Source organism: Panthera uncia (genome assembly GCF_023721935.1).
Source record: "Panthera uncia isolate 11264 chromosome D3 unlocalized genomic scaffold, Puncia_PCG_1.0 HiC_scaffold_8, whole genome shotgun sequence".
In the NCBI taxonomy this organism is placed as follows: Eukaryota; Metazoa; Chordata; class Mammalia; order Carnivora; family Felidae; genus Panthera; species Panthera uncia.
Genome location: NW_026057586.1, coordinates 65,155,561 through 65,171,809, shown reverse-complemented (window position 1 = coordinate 65,171,809; position 16,249 = coordinate 65,155,561). Strand labels below are relative to the sequence as shown.

Here is a 16,249-nt window from a genome sequence, read left to right as displayed (position 1 = left end):
TTAAGCTGCAAGTTTGATTTTTTTTTTTTCTGGCTTGAAGGGATATTGGGGAAGTTCAAGTAGTGGTTTGGTAGGCTCTACCTAAACTTTTATAGGTTCTGATCCAATTGTTGTGCCTATGTCAATGGGATTTTTAGCACATGGAGTGTCAGGTACAGCAACAATATCCTTATCTAGGGTATGCCTTACATATCATGGAAGAGGCAAAGGTACATCCAGAGCAGATACAACTTGATTATACACAGACGTGTAGGATCTCAAGAAATTGTCAAGAAATTACAATTCCACGTGCAGTCTCTCCCTATTAAATCTGCCTGGGTGGAATCCTAGAGAAGCGGAGGTTAATTTTTTCAGCTAAGGGGTCTCAGGTTGTGGTTAAGGGTGGGGAGACAAGGAAAATCTTTGGGTTATTTGAGGCCAATCACATGCATAGCATGTTTACTCCAAGGAAGAGGATAAGCAGCAATGGCAGCATTTAACATCCAAATAGTAGCACCCTTATCTGCTAGGTATTGATGAAGACGATCCTGTCTATTTATATTTAAGTCTTGCATGCTTAAGCATGTAGCAAGATTGTGAAAGCTTCTTTTCCTTGGAACACCCTCACTTATCTCATTGGAGGGATGTTTCTTGGGTCTTGGTTTCCTTTCAGCACAAGGGACCATCTAATTCCCAGTGCTGAATCTGTTGACAATATCTACAAATGTCCTTCTCCATAGGTAGTTGGTTTAGGGAGTGGGCCACCTAGCTGTGTCACCCGCATGGCCACCACTTCTCCTTGTCTTGTTTTTGTTGTAAAGCCCTTTCCAAATGTTCTCCCAGGTCACTGTCGTTCAGCTAAAGGGGTTCTTTTCCCTTTTAATTTATGTTTTAAAGTTAGGTCTCCAATTTCAGGTGTAACTCCACTGACAGAATGAGATGAAAGGGTTACTGTTACAACAGCACCTTTTTAAACTCACGAATGAGAATGAAAAATATTTCCTAAAAATACCTGAATTGGCATTTGGTATTTGGCTTTTTTATAACCATCACCACCCCTTTTTTGACCCTTTAGTTTACGGTAGAAAAGGGGGTCTTGTAGGTGTCTTTCTAGGTCAGTCCAATCAGCTTTTTCCGTTCAAGATTTATCATTTGAGAGCCCAACCAATATGTGTATCGGTTGATATATGTCCGTTAATCCTGGGTCATATATGCACCTAAAAGAATTTTAAATGCTTCTATGAATATTTTCTGGTCCTCTTTGGGTTAGAAACATCTTGAAGTATAAGCTCTTACATAAGTTCAGTTTTAAGATTTACACGGTGTGCTGTTGCCTTCACACCTCGCTATGGGAGGGACAGATCTTTAGAGGCCAGGGGCACTTTGGTGTTTTAGGTGAATTTGGAGGGCAAAGTGAGGGATCTATAGAAGGGGAGGGACAGAGAGCAGGTGCAGGAGAGAGACCAGATGCATAAGAGGAGAAGCAGATACAGGGACACAACTGGGGCATGAGGAGGGGAGGATTTACTAAAGAGGTTTTTCTACTTTATTCTTGTTTAGGTATGTCAAATTGTTCATTAGCTTTGTCCAAACAATCTTTCAGTGAGACCGTTTTTGATTCAGAATTTCCCTTGGAGGTCTCAACATAGCAACCAAAACGTATTGCCAATTAGGGTCCTTCCTTTTTCTAAGATGCTTCTCAAATGAATGATTTTGTTCAAATCAGCTAGTCCAGAGTTGGCCGTGGAGATCCAAATCATCATCTGTGAAGTCGTGGGGAACAAGAATTAAGATTATAATGAGGAGTGCCTGGGTGGCTCAGTCAGTTAAGCGTCCAACTCTGGATTTGGGCTCAGATCATGATCTCACAGTAAGTGAGTTCAAGCACCACATCAGGTTCTGCGATGACAGCACAGAGCCTACTTGGGATTCTCTCTCTCTGCCCCGTTCCTCCCTGCCCCCCCCCAACTGACCATCGCTTTCAAAACTAAATAATCATTTTTTTAAAAGATTGTAATGAAGTATATGTGAAAAGCAGTAATTTTTTTTTTCTGGCAGGGGAAAGAGTTTAGGTTTAGAGGATCCCAAGAGAGCTGGTGACATTTGTTAGAAATAGAACATTTGTGGACCTCATGCCTTGGGCCCCCAAAGTGACAGTTGGCCAACTGCCTGAACACAGACCCAACAATCTGTACTCCCCAGCCTGTGGGAAACCAGAGGGAATACTCTCAGGACACAACAATCAAGGTGGTGAGAGAACCTCAGTTGGCTTGATTGGTGACTTTCAGCACAGTTCATCCGGGTTGATACCAGTCCGGTGAGATCATCAAAGTCACGGTTCTGTGAGGCTGGCTCAAAGGGTCTAGACTCACAAGGGCCTGTTTGTGGCTCTATGCTCAGATTCTTCTTATAACGCACAACACTTTTACACAGCACAGCACAAAATAGTGACACAAAAGACAGCATAAGGGGACAACAAGGGGCCAGATTCCACCAAGGAAACCAAACAAACAGGAACCAAGAATAAGACCCAGGCACCAGAATGAGTGTCAATAGCCTAGAAACTCACTCCAACAGAGCAAATTTCAGATGCAGTGTTCACTCACCATGGCATCAGGGACTGGACAAGCTGCAAGCAGCAAGGCACAAGGGGCTTCTGTGGGCACCACACTTGCTTGAAGGTTGGGGTCTTGCAGCAACAGGCAGCTCAGACTGGGTCTCAGTGGGGCCTCTGTGATGAACTGCCCAATAAACAAAGGCCAACAAAATGAGCACAAGCAAAGAATATTTGTCAGAGCTTACTAGAACAAGGGAGTCAGCCACCATTACTTGTGTTTTGGCAGAGACTCAACATCATGGAGGAGACTGGGAATTCATTTGAGTGGGGCAAAGCGAAGGCTTTAGCTATGCGCTAATGGGAGGCTATTAGCATGGGGAGCCTATAGTGAGCTGTCAAGAAGCGAGGTATCCTATGTGATTCTTAGGGGTGCATATTTGTCTTTTCTCTGGTTCGTTGGCCCTCTGTTGGAAATGGGGACCAAAATTCAGGAATGTCTCTGTTATAAATATGGCCATTTGGGGCCAATTGTTACAAGGTTGTGGTGTAGAGTCCTGAGCAAGTTGCTAGATACAGCAGCCAGATTTCCTACAAGTCTGACTTATATATAGTAGACCTGCTTCCTCAGCAGAAAACAAGATAATGGGTCGGTTCCTGAATTAGTTGTGGGTCAGAAACCTATTTTTACATATGGTCTGGCTATGGCCCAGTGGTGTATTCAACCTTTGGTGTGGATGTGGGGGAGGGGGTCAGAAACCAGGGAAATGCTAGGGAAGTTGTTGAGCACGGCTGAAGGCAGAGGGTATAGATTTGAAGATCCAAGGACATCAAGTGCCTAGATGGGACCGGTCCTTCAGGATGAGAGTCACAAAATGTGGGAAAGAGGAAATTAGTCAAAGCTACATAAAGGAGCTGAACAAGAAGAAAGAGTGAGGGTAAAACAGATGAAATAGGAAAAAAAAGTACCTACCTATTGTTGATCTATGTATCAGAATCTTCCAAATCACCAGAGACGTCTTCCTTGTGTACAAGGACAGGAATGGGGATGGGTTGTCCTTGGGTAAGGAAAGGGGACAGTCAGGGTGAGGTGAGAACTTGAGCTGGTGCTCCTGGGATTAGTTTGCTGACCCCAGACCTCAATTCTGTCCTCAGCACTGCAGTCCCCTTCCCCCTCCCCCTGCCCCTCCTGGGGCCATGATCCCTTCTTCTCTGTGATGGGGAGGTTTTCTAAGATCTTTGGGCCCTTCTCAGGTCTCAGACTCCATACCTGGGACCAGGGAGCAATGCTTATCACCCTGTTCCTCCAGGAAGCAGTCACTGTCCCCATGACTTTTATGCGTGGTATTCCTTGCCTCCCACCTCCTTCCACTTCCTCCCTGTCTTCCTTCTTCTTCTTTCTCCTACTCATTTATTTCTCATTTCCCTTCTCCTTGTCACCTCCTACAGCCAGATTGTCCTGTAATAAGGGAACAGTGGAGAAACAATCATGGGTTTACTGCCACCTTCCCTAATCAATCAATTAGTTGATCAATTAACCAATCCAGCCAACACAAGGGCACCTGCCATGGGCCTGGGGTTGCTCTGGGCCCTGTCAGAGTGACCACTAACTCAGCATATCAAGTGACTGTCCTGTGCCTGAGGGATCTTAGGTACTTGAGACACACTTATTCTTCATAACAGCTCCTAAGTTTCCAAGCCCATTGTGGGGATAAACATGAGAGTAGAGGTAAAGTAACTTGTCCAATTTCCTACAGTCTAAATTTCCTATAGTCTGAAAATGGGATGATGGAATTTCTAAAGCAGGTGTGGCCACATAAACATCAGTGCCTGCCTGCATTTAGCCCAAAACTGAAAGGACTGGGGTGAAGCCCCAGGCAGGCCTGAAGGAAGGTCACAGGGTGGACCATGACCGTGGTGTTGGGAGCAAGTCCATCACTGTGTGGCTGGAGCAGCAGGTACTTGCAAGGGCAGAGACCCTGGCCCCACTTCAGGGAGCACCTGTCCTGGGCCTGGTCAGTCCCAGGAGTCATCTCAGTGGGGCTGCAAGAGCCAGTGTGTGCATCCGGCCCAGCAGCCTTCACACAGGCTTCTAGAATTCCCCCAACAAGGGGCGCCTGGGTGGCGCAGTCGGTTAAGCGTCCGACTTCAGCCAGGTCACGATCTCGCGGTCCGTGAGTTCGAGCCCCGCGTCAGGCTCTGGGCTGATGGCTCGGAGCCTGGAGCCTGTTTCCGATTCTGTGTCTCCCTCTCTCTCTGCCCCTCCCCCGTTCATGCTCTGTCTCTCTCTGTCCCAAAAATAAATTAAAAAAAAAAATGTTGAAAAAAAAAAAATTTAGAATTCCCCCAACCAGGGAGGGTCTCAGGGCACCTGCACACAGGCCTCTGTCACCTGGAGGCAAGTGCAGGATTCATTCTGGTCCTGGGACTGGGATTTGGGTGAGGAGAGGAGGAGAGAAATGTGATCCAGGGGTTGCCTCCCACCTCAATTCTGCCAAAGGTCCCGGGACAACTTGCAGGAAGCTGAGAGTGAACATTATCTGTGATGCCCACCCCAGAAGTGCCCTTTCACCCAGGGGTAAACCTGAGGGTGTCCCATGCAGGTGTTGCTCTGTGACCTGAAGGGCAAAGGGAGAGGGTCCCAGCTCCCCAGCACCGGACTCACAAGGAAGCACTTTGTGTCCAGTTCGAGTGTGCGTGACAGAGTGTGTCTCATGAAATGGCCTCAATATTAGGTCAATGCCAACAACCCAAACCAAAATCTCTCATGCTCTATTCCCAAGAGATTCTAATCAAACATAACCAAAGACTTTGACGCTTGGCAATGGCAAGGGTACCCTGAACTGGTCTTCTGGGAAAAATCATCTTAAATACCAAACAAACAAAAAAAATGATTACACCACTGTTGTTCAATGACAGCAGTGAGACAACAGAAAGAAATAAAAGGCTTACACATTGGCAAGGAAGAAGTCAAACTTTCACTCTTCGCAGACAACATGATACTCTATGTGAAAACCCAAAAGACTCCACCAAATGAGAGACCTGGGAAGATGGCGGCGTAGGAGGATGCTGGGCACACCTCATCCTGCTGATCACTTAGATTCCACCCACATCTGCCTAAATAACCCAGAAAACCACCAGAAGACTAGCAGAATGGTCTCTTCGTAAACAAGAGGCCCACGGAAGAGGGTAGGAAGGGTGGAGAGGTGGTGCGTGCTACACAGACTGGTGGGAGGGAGCTGGGGTGGGGGAGGGGCAGCTCGCCTGGTAAGGCACAGCCCCCAGAGTCTGGCTTGCAAAGGTGGAGGGGCCAGACTCCATGAGTTCTGACAGCCAGCAGGACTTAACATCTGGAATGTTAAAGGTGAACAGCTCTGCTCTTGGAGAGTGGGGAGGGCAAGAGGATGCCAGGAGGGAGAGCTGTTGAGCCCCAGATGACAGAGCTCAGCTCAGCGGGGAAACAAAGGCACTGGCAAGTGCTATTTCCCTCTCCCATCCCCCAGCCGAAATTCCAAAGGGAACCAGTTCCCGTCACCGAACTTGCACTGCGCAAATGCCCAAGGCTGTGCTTCTGAGGATCCATCCTTCCGACAGGCCTGCCTCCCTCCAGGTGCTGCAGGGCCCCTCGAGCAGGGTAAGACCGAGGGCTAAGTGACCTAAGCCTGCCCCTCCCACCCCTGTGCACCTTGCGGATCCACCCCAGCTAATATGCCCTTGGCCAGATCCCATCGAAGCAGCACCACAAGCCTGGCAGTGTGCAAGTAGCCCAGACAAGTAGCCCACACTACTCCACAGTGAGTCCTGCCCCTGGGAAAGGGGAAACTAAGGTACACAACAGTCTGACTGTGGCCCCAGCGGTGAGCTGGGGGAAGACATCAGGTCTAACTGTGGCCCCGCCCACCAACATAAGTTACTCCCGACAGCACAGGGGAAGTGCCTTGCAGTTTGGAGCTACCTCAGGGACTACCCAAAATGATGAAACGGAAGAATTCTCCTCAAAAGAAACTCCAGGAAGTAGCGACAGCTAACAAATGGATCAAAAATGATTTAGGCAATATAATGGAACAAGAATTTTGAATAATAGTCATAAAATTAATCGCTGGGCTTGAAAAAAGCATAGAGGACAGCAGAGAATCTATTGCTACAGAGATCAAAGGACTAAGAAATAGTAATGATGAAATAAAAATGCTATGAATGAGGTGCAAAATAAAATGGAGGCGGCCATTGCACGGACTGAAGAGGCAGAGGAGAGAATGGTGAATTAGAAGATAAAACTATGGAAAAAGAGGAAGCTGAGAAAAGGAGAGAGAAAAAAATCCAGGAGTACGAGGGGAGAATTAGAGAACTAAGGGATGCAATCAAACGGAACAATATCTGTATCATAGGAATTCCAGAAGAAGAAGAAGAGAGAGAAAGGGGCTGAAGGTGTACTTGAACAAATCATAGCTGAGAACTTCCCTGATCTGGAGAAGGAAAAAGGCATTGAAATCCAAGAAGCACAGAGAACTCCCTTCAGATGTAACTTGAATCAGTCTTCTGCATGACATATCATAGTGAAACTGGCAAAATACAAGGATAAAGAGAAATTTCTGAAAGCAGCTAGGGATAAACAGGCTCTAACTTACAAAAGTACACACATAAGAATAGTAGTAGACCTATCTACTGAAATTTGGCAGGCCAGAAAGGAGTGGCAGGAAATCTTCAATGTAATGAACAGAAAAAATATGCAGCCAAGAATCCTTTACCCAGCAAGTCTGTCATTCAGAATAGAAGGAGAGATAAAGGTCTTCCCAAACAAACAAAAACTGAAGGAATTCATCACCACTAAACCAGCTCTACAAGAGATCCTAAGGGGGATTCTGTGAGTGAAATGTTGCAAGGACCACAAAGTACCAGACACATCACTACAAGCATGAAACCTACAGACATCACAATGACTCTAAACCCATCTCTTTCAATAATAACACTGAATGTAAGTGGACTAGATGCTCCAACCAAAAGACATAGGGTATCAGAATGGATAAAAAAATGAGACCCATCTATTTGCTGTCTACAAGAGACTCATTTTAGACCTGAGGACACCTTCAGATTGAAAGTGAGGGGATGGAGAACTATCTATCATGCTACTGGAAATCAAAAGAAAGCTGGAGTAGCCATACTTATATCAGACAAACTAGACTTCAAATTAAAGGCTGTAACAAGAGATGAAGAAGGGCATTATATAATAATTACAGGGTCTATCCATCAGGAAGAGCTAACAATTATAAGTATCTATGCACCGAATACGGGAGCCCCCAAATATAAACAACAATTAACCACAAACATAAGTAACTTTATTGATAAGAATGTGGTAATTGCAGGGGACTTTAATATTCCACTGACAGTAATGGATAGATCATCTAGACACAGGATCAATAAAGAAACAAGGGCTTGACATGATACATTGGATCAGATGGACTTGACAGATATATTTAGAACTCTGCATCCCAAAGCAACAGAATATACTTTATTCTCGAGTGCACATGGAACATTCCCCAAGATAGATCACATACTGGGTCACAAAACAGCCCTTCAAAAGTATACAAGAATTGGGATCATACCATGCACACTTTCAGACCACAATGCTATGAAGCTTAAAATCCACCACAGGAAAAAGTCTGGAAAACCTCCAAAAGCATGGAGGTTAAAGAACACCCTAGTAAAGAATGAATGGGTCAACCAGGCAATTAGAGAAGAAATTTAAAAATATACAGAAACAAATGAAAATGAAAATACAACAATCCAAACACTTTGGGATGCAGCGAAGGCAGTACTGAGAGGAAAATATATTGCAATCCAGGCCTATCTCAAGAAACAAGAAAAATCCCAAATACAAAATCTAACATCACACCTAAAGGAAATAGAAGCAGAACAGCAAAGACACCCCCAAACCCAGCAGAAGAAGAGAAATAATAAAGATCAGAGCAGAAATAAACAATATAGAATCTAAAAAAACCTGTAGAGCAGATCAAGGAAACCGAGATGTGGTTTTTTAAAAAAATAAACAAAATTGATAAACCTGTAGCCATGCGTCTCAAAAAGAAAAGGGAGATGACCCAAATAGATAAAATCATGTATGAAAATGGCAGTATTACAACCATTCCCTCAGAAATACAAGCAATCATCAGGGAATACTATGAAAAATTATATGCCCACAAATGGGACAACCTGGAAGAAATGGACAAACTCCTAAGCACCCACACACTTCCAAAACTCAAACAGGAAGAAATAGAAAACTTGAACAGACCCATAACCAGCGAAGAAATTGAATCAGTTATCAAAAATCTCCCAACAAATAAGAGTCCAGGACCAGATGGCTTCCCTGGGGAATTCTACCAGACATTTAAAGCAGAGAAAATACCTATTCTTCTCAAGCTGCCCAAAATATAGAAAGGGAAGGAAAGCTTCCAGACTCATTCTATGAAGCCAGCATCACTTTGATTCCCAAACCAGACAGAGACGCAGCAGACAAAGAGAACTACAGGCCAATATCCCTGATGAATATGGATGCAAAAATTCTCAACAAGATACTAGCATATCGAATTCAACAGCCTATAAAAATAATTATTCACCATGATAAAGTGGGATTCATTCCTGGGCTGCAGGGCTGGTTCAACATTCGCAAATCAATCAATGGGATACATCACATTAATAAAAGAAAAGGTACGAACCATATGATCCTGTCAATTGACGCAGAAAAATTATTTGACACAATTCAGCATCTTTTCTTAATAAAAACCCTCGAGAAAGTCGGGACAGAAGGAACGTACTTAAACTCATAAAAGCCATTTATGAAAAGCCCACAGCTAATATCATCCTCAATGGGGAAAAACTGAGAGCTTTCCCCCTGAGATCAGGAACACCACAGGGATGTCCACTCTCACCTCTGTTGTTTAACATAGTGTTGGAAGTGCTAGCATCAGCAATCAGACAACAAAAGGAAATCAAAGACATCAAAATTGGCAAAGATGAAGTCAAGCTTTCACTTCTTGCAGATGACATGATATTATACATGGAAAACCCAATAGACTCCACCAAAAGTCTGCTAGAACTGATACATGAATTCAGCAAAGTCGCAGGACACAAAATTAATGTACAGAAATCAGTTGCATTGTTATACACTAATAATGAAGCAACAGAAAGACAAAGAAAGAAACTGATCTCATTCACAATTGCACCAAGAATCATAAAATACATAGGAATAAACCTAACCAAAGATGTCAAAGATCTGTATGCTGAAAACTATAGAAAGCTTATGAAGGAAATTGAAGATGATACAAAGAAATGGAAAAACATTCCATGCTCATGGATTGGAAGAATAAAATTGTTAAAATGTCAATACTACCCAAAGCAATCTACATATTCAATGCAATTCCAATCAAAATTGCACCAGCATTCTTCTCCAAGCTAGAACAAGCAATCCTAAAATTTGTATGGAACCACAAAAGACCCCGAATAACCAAAGTAATATTGAAGAAGAAAACCAAAGTGGGAGGCATCACAATCCCAGACTTTAGCCTCTACTACAAAGCTGTAATCATCAAGACAGCATGGTATTGGCACGAAAACAGACACATAGATGAATGGAATAGAATAGACTCCAGAATTGGACCCACAAATGTATGGCCAACTCATCTTTGACAAAGCAGGAAAGAATATCCAATGGAAAAAAGACAGTCTCTTTAACAAATGGTGCTGGGAGAACTGGACAGCAACATGCAGAAGAATGAAACTAGAGAACTGTCTTACACCATTCACAAAAATAAACTCAAAACGGATAAAGGACCTGAATGTGAGAAAGGAAACCATCAAAACCCTAGAAGAGAAAGCAGGAAAAAACCACTCTGAACTCAGCCACAGCAATTTCTTACTTGACACATCTCCAAAGGCAAGGGAATTAAAAGCAAAAAAGAACTATTGGGACCTCATCAAGATGAAATCTTCTACACTGCAAAGGAAACAATCAACAAAACTAAAAGGCAACCAACGTAATGGAAAAGATATTTGCAAATGACATATCAGACAAAGGGCTAGTTTCCAAAATCTATAAAGAACTCACCAAACTCCACACCCGAAAAACAAATAATCCAGTGAAGAAATGGGCAGAAGACATGAATAGACACTTTTCCAAAGAAGACATCCAGATGGCCAACAGACACATGAAAAGATGCTCAACGTCACTCCTCATCAGGGAAATACAAATCAAAACCACACTGAGATACCACCTCACAACAGTCAGAATGGCTAAAGTGAACACATCCAGAGACTATAGGTGCTGGAGAGGGTGTGGGGAAATGGGAATCCTCTTGCACTGTTGGTGGGAATGCAAACAGGTGCAGCCACTCTGGAAAACAGTGTGGAGGTTCCTCAAAAAATTAAAGATAGATCTACCCTATGACCCAGGAATAACACTGCTAGGAATTTACCCAAGGGATACAGGAGTGCTGATGCATAGGGGCACTTGTACCCCAATGTTTATAGCAGCACTCTCAACAATAGCTAAATTATGGAAAGAGCCTAAATGTCCATCAACTGATGAATGGATAAAGAAATTGTGGTTTATGTGTTATAATGTTTAAATAACTTCCAACTAGTAAGACTCCAATATGTATAAATTAGACCTCACTAAAATGTAAAATTTTAGTGACTCAAAGGACACCATTAAGAAAATAAAAAGACAGGGTGCCTAGGTGGCTCAGTTGGTTAAGTGTCCGACTTCGGCTCAGGCCATGATCTCATGGTTCCTGAGTTCAAGCCCTGCATCGGGCTCTGGGCTGACAGCCCAGAACCTGGAGCCTACTTCGGATTCTGTGTCTCCCACTCTCTCTGCCTCTCCCCAGCTCACACTCTGTCTCTCTCTCAAAAGTAAAATAAAAAAAGTAAAAAGACAACCCACATTATAGAGAAAATTTTGCAATTCATATATATAATGAGAAACATAGCATATATTACAACTCAGTTATAAAAAGACAAAGAACTCAATTTTAAAATGGACAAATGATTTCAAAAGAATATTCTCTAAAGAGGCTTTTCAGATGACCATTAAGCACATGAAAAGGTGTCCAACATCACTAGCCATCAAAAAGCTACAAATCAAGGGGCGCCTTTGTGGCTCAGTCGGTTAAGCGTCTGACTTCAGCTCAGGTCATGATCTCGTGGTTTGTGAGTTCAAGCCTCGCATTGGGCTCTGTGCTGACAGCTCAGAGCCTGGAGCTTGCTTTGGATTCTGTGTCTCCCTCTCTCTCTGCCCCTCCCCTGCTCATGCTCTGTCTCTCTCTGTCTCAAAAATAAATAAAACATTTTTTAAAAATTTTTAAAAAACTACAAATCAAAACCACAGTATATCCTTTCATAGACACAAGATAGCTATAGCTATAAAGACAGATAGGTGATTGCCAGTGAAATGACAGAGAAATTTGAAGCCTCACACATGGCTGGCAAGAATGGAAAGTGGTAGTCACTCTGGAAAACAGTCTTGCAGCTATTCAAATAGTGACACAGGGACTTACCTTATTACCCAGCAATTCCACTCCTAATTTTACAGCCAAAACAAATGAAAGACATATCCACACAAAAACTTATATATAAATGTTCACAGCAGCATTATTCATAATAACCCCCAAGTAGTAACAACAAACATCCATCAACTGAGGAATGAATAAACTGTCTTGTATCTATACAATGAAAGATTGTTCAGCAATAATAGAAGAAATGAAGTGCTGATCTATGCTACAGCATGGGTTGACTTTGAAAACATCATACCAAGTGAAGAAGCCAGACAACAAAGGTCATACATGGAATTATTCCATTTATATTAAATGTTCATAATAAACATATCAGTAGAAATAGAAGATAAATTAGCTGGGGACTTAGGGATTAGGGGAAATGAAGATTGTCTGCTAATGAGTATGGAATTTCATTGGGGACATGATGTAAAGCATCTAGAATTTATTGTGGTAACTTGGCACTATTTTGTGAATACACTAAAAAGCAGAATTGCACACCATCTAGTGTGACTTGTGTGTGAATTTTATCTCAATGGGAAGTGACTTTGCCAGAGAGGATTTCTATATGAATGGCTAATGTCTCCTTTCCCCTCCCTCCCATCAGCACTGGCAGACTTCAGTGAGCAAAACAGCACCATGGAGTGGAGGCTGGAGCCATTTACACCAAGTCTCACACCCCTGTGCCCTGCAAATGCATCATCACTAGGACAAGTCCACCTGAGAATCAGCACAGCAAGCCGCAGCCATAGACTAGCACAAAACCCATGCTCCCACCAAATCTACTGATCGTAGAGTGCTGTAAAGCTTCAGCTCCAGGGGAAATAGGATCTACCTTCCTTTGTTTGTTCATTTGTTTTCCTCTTAATATGGTCATTATTATCTCAGGAGCAGGAATAGAAGTTTTCCCTAACAATCACACAAGAAATGCAGTGACAAAGAACTTCCACTCAAATCCTATGGTTTTATAATTCTTTATGCCTTGTTAACCCACTGGTGCAAGCACAGGGAATTTTTAAGCTTCTAAGCCCACAGTTTTCTATGACTGAATAATATTCCATTGTATACATATACTACATCTTTATCCATTCTTGTATTGATGGACACTTGGGCCATAATTTGGCTACTGTAAATAATGCTGCTATAAACACAAGGGTCCGTGTATGCCTTCGAATTAGTGTTTTTGTGTTCTTTGGGTAAATATCCAGTGGTACGATTACTGGATTGTAGGGTATTTCTATTCTCACCTTTCTGATGATCCTCCATACTGTTCTCCACGGTGGCTGCACCAGTTTGCATTCCCACCAACAATGCAAGAGGGTTACTTTTTCTCCACATCCTCACCAACAATTGTTGTTCAAGAAATTTTTAATCGCAAGATGATTATTTAATTTGACTACAGGCCTTTAGTGATAGGTTATCTGAGAGGTCAAGTTCCTGTGTACATGGAATTGGTGGATTTAAAATTCAATGACATGCCTCTTCATGTCTTTTGCAGATTTTGTAATCAGACCATTTGTTTTTCACCACTGCATTTAGAGAGTTTTGTAGCTTCAGACACCTGGCCTTGGTTGCGTGTGTAGTTTGTAAATACTTCCTTTCAGGATGTATTTTGTTGTTTCATCTTCTTAAAATGGTCTTTCACAGAGCCTAGGTTGTTAATTTTAATAAATTTCAGTTCATCCATTTCTTTTTATGGATCGCACTTTTGGTGTCAAGTCTAAAATCTCTTTGCCAACCCTAGACCCCCGACTTTTCTCATAGACTTTTTCTCCTAATGTTTTACATTCTACAAATAAGTGTGTGATCCATTTAGAGTTAACGATTGTATGGCGTGTGAGTTTTAGGCTTTTAGTATAGTTTAATTTTGCCCTGATGTCCACTTGCCCTACTTCCATTTGATGGAGACACCATCTTTCATCCCATTAATTACTTGGGCATGTTTGCCAAAACTCAGTTCAGCATATTTGTTTGGGTTTCTATGCATTGCCATTGATCAACATGCCTATCCCTCCGCCAGTACCACACATAATTTACTAGCTATGTAATAACTGTTAAAATAGGGGAGATTTTATCCTAAATTGCTTTAGCTATTCTAGTTCCATTGCCTTTACATGGGGGTATTTATTTAATGTGCATTTTTTTTTCCAAGAGAAGCTCTGAAACTTTCTATTTTCATTATCAGCTCATCATCAACCTCTTTCCATGTCAGTACCTGTAGATCTACCTCATTTATTTTAAGTTTATTTATTTATTTTGAGAGAGTGAGAATCAGGGCAGGGCAGAGAGAGAGGGAGAGAGAGAGTATCCCAAGCAGGCTCTACACTGATAGTGCACAGGGCTCCCCACCAACCTGAGCTCATGACCTGAGCTAAGATCAAGAGTCAAATGCTTAACCAACTGAGCCAACAAGGGGCCCCCGGATCTATCTCAATTAAAAAGCAAAAATCAAAATAAAGTAAAATACATCTAGTACATCATGGCATTGATGTACTAGAATTTATTTAAGCTGGTCCTTCTTAACAGCAATTATTTCCCCTCAATTTCCTGCTATATTAAGTAATGTTGAAATCAATATCATATTCTACATGTGTTTGCACAAATGTTCCCCAAATCTGTTTGTTGCCATTTGACTTTGTTTGGGCTTTGTGCAAAGATCCATTTTGTATAAACGTTGTGAGGTCAAGTTTATTGATCATTTGCCTAATGGCTTCTGGGCTTTGTGTTATGCTTTAGAAAGAACTTCCCCACTCCAAAATTGTAAATAACAATGATTCATCCATGTTCTCTTGGGGTACTTTCACGGTTTCAGTTTCCCAGTCCTTGTCCCGCTGAGCCCCCTCAGAACTGACCAAGTCTCCCTGGAGACCAGAACCGCCTGGGCTGCTCTGGGGAAGCCCACGCAGCGCACCCTGGCCGCCAGCCTCTCAGGGAAATGTTCCAAGAACCCAGTGCGCAGCAGTGTCGTGCCTTGCAGGCCAGCAGCTCTCAGGAGGAGGCCCCGGGACGCCCTGGACGCCTACTTCCCACCCCCAGGAGGACAGATGCCTTGCGAGGTGGGCTGGGAGGAAATTACCCTATTAGACTGCCAAGGTGCACCCTCTCCAGCGCCTAGACTGTGTCGTCCCCTCGAAGGCTAATAACTGTTCTATGGCGCCATCTGGTGGCCACTTTTATATACTTTTCCACCGGCCTTCAGGCGAAATCTGCAAGTGTGGTGTTTGGCCTCTGTGCGCCAGGCAGAACTCCAGGAGGCCTGTGGCACCTGCGGCAATCTTCCGGGTCCCACTGGGAGTCGGAGCATCGACGCCTATCCATTTGCTGGAAAGTAAACAAGCAGCGTTTTGAGGAGTGACCGTCGCTGTCCTGCCAGGTGTGGACCACAACCTGAGGGTGCCCCTTCACACGCGGGAACCAACCAAAGTCGCTATGGTGTAACGGGAAAAAAGTGTTCGGCGCCCAGGCACTTTCACACACGTGGCTCCGCCATCGGGTCTTTGTGCTATCCGTTTTTTCCCACTCCCGCCCGAGGTGGGACTGGGTCATAATGGGAGGACAGGCTTGCACATCGCAGGGTCAGACATCAGCCCGCGTGTGTCCCAGCTGTCAGCAGCGCCTCCTGAAATTGTTTTCCAAGCCCCCATTCAAAATGGTAGGCCGGCACGAGCCGTCTGTGAGGGACAGAACGGGGCTCTGGCTGGGCTCAATTCCTTCGTGGGGTCCGGTGATCGGAGGTGCCTCCAAGATTTCCCGAGTTCCACTCCAGAGACACGGACCTGCTATTCCCGCACAGATGGCCCGGGAAGGTGTGTGTCCGGGCCTGGAATCGGCCCTGCGTGGGTATCGGTTGCTGGACTTTCCCATCAGCTTTTCCGAGTCCCGCTCTGGAAGTGGAGACCAGCTTGAGCCCCATGGGTTAAGTCTAGGTAGGGGCCCTTCATTCCAGGTGCCTGTCTGTGTGGAACGCGGCCTTCGGAACGCCCCCACATATTCCAAGTCCCTTCTCCGGAGCTGTGGCCTGGACAGGACGGCAGATGCGAGGAGGCCTGCGAAAGGCTCTCCTGGGCCTCCCAGTCCTCCGTCATCTCACCCTGACGGACCGCGACAAGGCCAGGCCAGGCCCACGAGGCGGGGGGATGCGCCCTCCTGCTTCGTGACCCAAATCCGTCCTGGT

The 16,249-nt window shown here is 44.0% G+C and overlaps 1 long non-coding RNA gene across 2 annotated transcripts; it reads right to left on the bottom strand.

Annotated features, from left to right (window-relative positions):
- Window positions 1-1,502: 1,502 nt before the first annotated feature.
- On the bottom strand, window positions 1,503-15,608 carry LOC125914925 (uncharacterized). 2 transcript variants are annotated; one of them, XR_007455483.1, is made up of 6 exons: window positions 15,495-15,608; window positions 15,257-15,396; window positions 3,804-3,992; window positions 3,507-3,591; window positions 2,586-2,720; window positions 1,503-1,742 (listed from the first exon to the last, which is right to left on the bottom strand). It is a non-coding gene; the product is annotated as an uncharacterized LOC125914925 (long non-coding RNA). The 2 variants fall into 2 exon arrangements; XR_007455482.1 differs by lacking the exon at window positions 3,804-3,992 and having other exon boundaries at window positions 15,495-15,601.
- Between the last annotated feature and the right edge of the window lie 641 nt (window positions 15,609-16,249).